Below are 7,781 nucleotides of genomic sequence, written 5' to 3' on the forward strand. Positions count from 1 at the left end.
TCAGTGTACACCTCAGTAGGGAGGTAGCATAGCCCAAACTAGTCCACACCAAATGTACAACTAGTCAGTTGTACACCAGGAACTTTATGACACAGAATCCTTATCCAAAAGGAAACCTTCGTAATTTGCACATGTTCAGAACATGGATGCCAGAAAATTGTATCTTATAAAGGTCCTGGAAACCATCTGGTGCTAAATATATTAGGGGGAAAAAACTGAAACAAAGTCCATTGCACTCTCAAAGTTATGAAAGTTTTAAAACAGACACAAATGGATCTACAAGTTCTCCAATAGGAGGGAAAACATACTTTGGAGAATATGCTTCTATAGGGAAATTCTGGTTGTAAGTTAAGCTCTTACTAACTCCTCACTATGCTACTTCTCAGAACAATTTAGTTTCCCATCATTAGAACAATTTGATAAGAAGGGCCAATAGGTCTGCTACCATATTTGAAAGCTAACAATAAATAAATCTGACTCTGCCCATTGTGAGAAATTAACGTATCTTTCTACTAAGAATCCAGAATTCTGAATTCGATGGGAAGATCCTTCCCACTGAGTGGACTTCCTTTCATTATTGTATGGGAATGTTTCCAAGCATACCCATGGGACTATTTCTCAAGCTTTCCTTTCCCTGAGAATTCCCATAGTGATCCTGAGGCCACAGTATAGTGTGATAGGAAGCAATGAGGCAGAGCCAGATCCCTGGGTACTGAGATGCCTGTTTATGCAGCTTGTTCTTCAACTAGGTCTTGCTAGGAGCCATTCATCTAGATATGGTTTTAAAATAATTACTTTGTGTGATGTGATATACTAAGTAGCCAATGACAAAATTTGCCGTGTCTATTTTATGACTGACAATTCAGGTTTCAGAATAGTTCAGTGCTCAATGCTGAGTCTCCATTGTATAAATGAAGTCAAAGTTTAATTTTTTGAGAATTGCTGTCAGCATAGAAATGTAAATTTGGCTTACAAATCCTTCCTTAGGGAAGAGAGGGTGAGTATGCTCTGATATCATGCCAGAACACAGACCCTTGGGTTGTCACTTTCACTCTGCCAGAAAACAAATCATGTCCCCTGACATTTATCTACCTCAACAAGGTTTATAAGCAAGTATGCTTTGACCTGTGAGCTCTCCCATTCTCTTTGCAACTGCAAGCAAGGTCTTCAATGGAAACATTTTTTTTCCTTTAAGTACCCCACCATAGATGCTTATGGTTGTGAAACTAATATTTTACCCAATACAGCTTCACTGTGTTTGCCACATTATATATAACATCTCCACTATCCATGGGTCCCCACCATTGATAAGGCTGGCCTTATCAATTAGGGAGCTGTCTTTTTCCTCTCTCAGCACTCTACAGTATCCTACCAAAGTTTCAGACTGAATTGAATCAAAATAGAAAAGAAACTCTCTTTGCTGGAATTTCTTACAAGCTGGATAAGAAACTCAACGGATGTAGCATTCATGAGTTGTTGCAGCACTGGGACTGGCCTTTTGGTGTCATCCATATTTCTGTAAGGAACCCAAATAAGCTCTTTGTTTGACCAAGATAGACTTGGATGAATCATTTCTTTGTCCATTGATGTTTCATATGGTCTTCAATTGAGATATGTTTATGTGTTTATGCCTTTCTGGGAATGGGGGGCATACAAAAGGGAGGGCACATAAACCTTAAAACATTGCCAAGAGTTCTATAGGATTATATTTAGCAGAGAGTTCAAACTGTCTTCTCTTTGATTAGAACAAATACCTGAATGCTCCCTTGACCAATACCAGCCTAGAAACCAAACTGACATCTAAAATTCCAAGGGTTTTCTCACTTTGGTGAGTATATTCAGGTACTAGAGTGTTTCTTGTTTCCTACCCAAAAAGTCAAAGGTACTACTCCAAGGAAGGACAAATGGAGCATCATTGTCTCAGGGAACATGGAGTTGCAAACATGTTGATAAATCAGGTCTTGGGTACATCCTTAGCTGATGGTGTGATCTGGACTATAGATGCCCATCCACTTGCAAGGACAGTTGGTCTTTGGATTCAATCCTCAGGTTCGTTGAACTCTGTTGTCCTCTGCTGACCATCTATGCCATTGCATCCTTCTTCAAAAGCACTTAGAGGCTGAGGTTCCTTATGTGCCCAACAATTTTTTTCAGAACAAAACAAAAACTTTACATTCATAGCACAGTAGTTCCTACCTAACAAATGATGAGGTTTCCACCTTCTTTATGGTTTATGTGTTCTTGTTGACATGGATAAAGGAGTCAGCACGTATCTCATAAGGTTGCCAAATGGTCCATCTAGAGTTTTATAATTTATTTAATTTAATTGAGAGAAAAGGGATACTGCAAGCTGTATATTTAGCCATGGCCAGACCTTGGGGTAAGCTTGGCTTCCTGATAAAGTTCATACTGAGGAGAGTTCATAGATTCACATTCCTAATAGTTTTCACATGTCTGTCAGCATGTTTCCTGTAAATTTTTCATGAGAACAATAAATTATCAGTATTTCCCTATTTGGAATCTGGAATCTCTAGGTTTTCAGAGATTAAATATGGCTACAATGTTGAGCCACCCTCAATTTTTTCGCACTGCCATTGCAGTCTCCCTCCAAAATGTGGGTCACATTCCTTGAATGACTTCTGTGTCATGAATCAGAGCAGAATGCACTCCATTCAATTTAGGATCCTCAGTCACTGAGTTTCTAAAAACAATTTATTTCCCAGCTGTGACATTTACTTTTGTGTCGTAAATTGAAGGAATGCTATATAAGGAGGCTGGGCTACAGAATTTGAAAGTAATGTATTCTAATCAGTGTTCAAAAGAGATTATCATAATACTACAAACATCTAGTTGTTAATTAATGAGAATATGCAAACATACAGTATAGTTGTGGTATAATTAAATTAAAAGTAAAAGAACTTCCTGGATAATTCTTACCACAACTGAATAAAAAATACGCAGTCCCTGGCATTGTTTATTATAACTAAAGTGACTCAGCTTTCCTATAAAGTTTGTAAATTACAGGGGGCAGAAGTGAAGGGGACCATCAGGTGGGAATATGCATGTCTGGGGCTCCAATCTCAAGCTGAATATACTGTGGCATGAAGACCTGAGGATACTGGCTCAGGAGGCTGATTTTTTTAGGGAAATGTAGGAGACCAGATGTTCCTAGGTTTTACATTAGTTGGTATCTTTTAGTGAAGCATCTACCTACCAAGGAAGGGAGCACTGGAACCAAGTGACATGTCCTGTAGTTGAGGTTTCCTTAATTCCCTTCTTTTTCTGCTTACTTTCTTAGGCTCATCTGAAAGGACTGAGCTGCCTGTTCTCTTTCAGCTAGCTAGTGATGAGCCCTGTCAGCAACCAAGAGAAAGGACAGAGGCCAGAATGTTTACACTTTGAATATTTTCCTCAGAAGTTCATTTGGGCTGAAATAAGTAAATTCCCTTCATTAAGGTTGCAATTATTTTTCATGATGCAATTAGCTAAACATGACTCTACTCCAGAGAAAAGAACCAGAGAAATAAAATTATAACACATATGTATTATATAATATATAGAAAATATATCATGACATATGATTAGTAGCCAATTAGGTATGCATTTTTTCACCATCACCAAAATGGAAGCATTTTATTTGGGTTTTAGGCAAGAAATCCAGTCAGTGCTTCATAAAATAGGTGCTTTATTTTTGTTTTATAATTTTGTTTGTTTGTTTGTTTTCAGCAGGGGTTTGTGAAACAGGATCTCATGTGGCCTAGAACAGCTTCAGTCTTGCAATGTAGCTGAAGATGGCATTAAATTCTGACTCTCCTTCCTCTACCTTCTAAATGCTAGATTACAAACATGCCACCATGATAAGCGTACATTTTTCAACACTGTTTAACTTGAACATTCTAATTAAGGGGACATGATAGCCTCGGGATGGTTCTCATTGGTCCATATGCTAAATATACAACTGTGGAGGACTGGAATTTGTGGGGGTGGCAATCGGAACCAGCCAATCAGCCCTGGGTCCATTCCTGAGTCAGGGAGTGTGGACAAGGGAAAGGGAAGCTATCAACTGACAATGAAAGGACAGAGACATAAGATAGTATCAGGAAGGCAGATTCAGTCTATACTGAACGTTCCACTTTATTCATACACCAAACTTAAGTAATAAACCAAAGTTGGGGACAATGGCAGAAAACTTTTATTATTATTTATAAAGGGCAAATAGTAATTACTTCCCCTAATCATAAAGTCACTCCATAACCACACATACACTCTGCCTTCAAGTACTCCATAACTTTAAGTACTCTCTGCTTTCAAGGTAAACCTGTCTGGGCCCAAATCTAATGTTATTTAGATAGGAGCCAATCACCATCAAAACTCAGACATCCTCTAGCCAGTAAGCTAATGTCTTAGGGACAATAGGAGTGATTTTAGCTCTCTGAACTCATGACAAGATGAAATGGATTTCCATATATGGGTCTGGACATACAACTAAGCACACACATGAAAATAGTAAAATCATGCATAATTAAGGAAATGCAGTCATACTACAGAGCAAATAACAGAGATAATCATAATTCATAATGCATATGGAGAACCTAAGAAAGTTGACCAAAAAAAAAAAAAAAAAAAAAAAGAAAGAAAGAAAGAAAGAAAGAAAAAGCTGTGCCTTAAGATGCAGTGAAGGTGCATTCATTCAGAAGCTTCACAGATGATATGGCACGGGAAAGTCAGGAAGCAGATGTGAAGAAACCAAAATGGACAAAACCAAAACCAAGCTGGAGGTGCACTGACTGTTCAAGAGGTATGGAATATTTTGTTTTGGGTAAAGAAAAGTACTCTGCTCTAAAATGAATGAATGAATGAATAAATAAATAAATAAATAAATAAATAAATAAATAAATAAATAAATAAATAGGAAGCATATAAAACTCAGAGAGAATCCATAGCCGCCTTTGGTCCTCAGACCTCACCTACACCTTCCTTGGAGTCCATTCTTTATACTGAGCATCACTGTACAGCCTAAGTGCACTCAATACATGCTCCTGATATGTATGCCTTCAAGACAGTGAAGAAGGATCCAGAAAACAGAGCTTACCTCAGGTAAAAAGCCAACATTAAGATAAGCATCCTCCAGTAACACTACACTGGCAGCATATTTTAGATTTTGAGCCACTTGAAAATATGCTCACCCTGTGCCACTCTGGAGTGTGGAACTGTTGAGTTAGATGCTTTGTGAGGTACTTCAAAAGTTTGAAACAGCAAATTAGCCTATACTACCATGGATTATTAAGGCAGTTGACACCAAACTCTATGTCCCCTGCCTTCCTTGTACTATTAAAAATCTTTCCCTTGAGGTTTTACTAAATTCATACCTAAAAAATACCAAAAGTGATAAAGCCACAAAAAATGCAAAATGTTAAAACCAAGTAAATGTTAAGGCCAAGTAAGAATGTATGTGATCATCTCCATAGACCAAACTTCCCTAAAGAGTTAAAAACAAAACAAAGCAACCAACTATACTTGGTCTTTCAAAGCTGCAGGCATTTTATAAAGTACTCTAGGGATTTAGAGAATCCCTAGAAGAATCATAGGTTCACAGTTGTCCAAGCTTCATATTTAAATCTCACCTTATAAATAACTAACACCCATTCATAATCAATGGAGTTCTTTCAATATGCCATGTCTTTAAGGACTGGCAGGACCATAGGCTGCATCCCAGCCCAGAGTGCTCTTAGGTCAGCTTCGGAGGTACAGGAATATTGGCAGATACCTGCTCCAGTTAGGCCAAGGGGCCCTGAGGGATTTCAGCTGGCTTCTTGTGCTGCACTTTGATGTCCTCCAGCATCTGCTGCTAATGCCTCAGCTTTGTCAAGTGCTTCTGGACTAATGCATCTTTCCACTGCAGTTCATTCCTTAGTTCTGAGACATTCTTTATGATAACTTGATTTGATTTCTAGATAGACAATCTTTTTGTAAGAAAAAAATATTCTGTCTGTCTTGCAATATCCAAAAACTTCTGGACACACTGATCAATACCAGTTAGAATTTCTTCCAGATCAATTCCATTGACACAATCGTGACACACAGCAGAGGCAAAGCAAGACTTAAAGACAATTCAAACTCATCCACCAATTTACAGTTAGATGGTCTGGGAACCCCAGGTGCTGTTTGCAGAAGCAAGGCCAAGCCTGGGAGCCCAGGCAGGGGCAAGCTGAGGACAAGGGGGCTGCCCAGAGAACATCCTGCCAAGAGAACTTCCCATGTCTGCAATGGAGAGTGGAAGAGCCAGGTATGCATATGTTAACAGGATATATATATATATATATATATATATATATATATATGATATATTATGTGTGTTCTAGGATATTTATATATGTAATATATGTCATACTATAGCACTATTATCTATACAATTATTGCAACAGTGTGTACTCCACAAGTAACAATTATGTGAAATGGTCTATGTAGACAATATATGATACATGCTACAGGGAGACAGAGCAAGTCCTCAGGTTTGAGCTCTGCAGGCCTGGGAGGTAATGAAACTTCCATCTCAAGTGTGATGCAATATAATTTCACAATTCCTTCTTCTTCTTTGGGGAACCCCAGACTTTGCAGTTCTCCAACTCACAACACTCTGCCCCACACTCTCTCTGGGCTATGCTCATACTTGATTACACTTTGGCTACTTCTTTTCTCGAGTTGTTACAAGCTTGGTCATTTGTCACTTACAGTTTCCCAATAATGTGGGCTTTGAAAGGAGTCTTTGTATATGTAAACATTCCTCCAATAACTAAATTTCATATATTTTTAAAGCTTTGAAAATAATGCCCAATATTAGAGGAGAGCTCAGGTTGTGGACACTTAATATTCAATTCTGAGATTAAATGGGTCATATCATTAATTAGTGATCATTCATGAGATAAGTAATATATAGTCATATGTAAAATGATGTTTGGGAAGAAAAGAAAGTTCATGGTTTGTGTTGCTTGATGATATATATCTCATTGTCTCTGTAAAACACAGAACTGGGTGTTTGTAGATGCCAAGAGGACATAACTGTGATACAGACTAGAAAGTACATACAAGAAGAAGAGAAATGAAAACTATCCATGCAAATTTCCATCTCAAACAGACAGTACCACAGTCAGCATTGAGACTGATTGCAAAGCACCTTTAACATCTTCATTCTGAGTTACATACAATACTCAAATATAAGGGTGAAGCGCTGCTTAATTTTTGTCAATTCAACATCAACTAGAGTCACTGTAGAATGAGGAATCTCAATTCAGGCCATTCTCTCAGAATGGCTTGTGGATATGTCTTTTGGGGGCAATTTCTTGTTTAATGGTCTATGTGGATGGGCCTTTCCCTCTGTGGGTGATGCTACTCCTGAACCAGTCCTGGTCTTGAGTTGTGTCAGAAAGCAAGTTGAGCAGTTCATAAGGAGAAATACAGTAAGCAGTGCTCCTCCAAGGCCTATGCATCAGTTCCTCTCTGCAGGTTCCTGCTATAAGTCCCAAAATTGCCTTCCCTCAGCAATGGACTGTTACTTGTGAGAGGGTAAGATGGAGTAAACCCTTTCCTTACCAAGTTGGTTTTGGTCATGTTTATCACAGCAACAGAAAGCAACTGAGGACAGAGAGTATACCCACACACTTATACTGAATCACCAGAGACAAACTGAGCAAAATTACCCAGTTAATTGAGCAGAGCAAATCCATTAGAAACAGGGCTTGTTTCAACTCATCAGGCAATGGGATGCTATCCAAGCTCAATTA

At 38.4% G+C, this 7,781-nt stretch overlaps 1 pseudogene; it reads right to left on the reverse strand.

Annotated features, from left to right (window-relative positions):
* Positions 1-5,728: 5,728 nt before the first annotated feature.
* Positions 5,729-6,259, reverse strand: LOC127233953 (mediator of RNA polymerase II transcription subunit 28-like; annotated as a pseudogene).
* Positions 6,260-7,781: the final 1,522 nt, after the last annotated feature.

The sequence above is a fragment of the Phodopus roborovskii genome, unplaced genomic scaffold (assembly GCF_943737965.1).
Source record: "Phodopus roborovskii unplaced genomic scaffold, PHOROB, whole genome shotgun sequence".
Classification (NCBI taxonomy): Eukaryota; Metazoa; Chordata; class Mammalia; order Rodentia; family Cricetidae; genus Phodopus; species Phodopus roborovskii.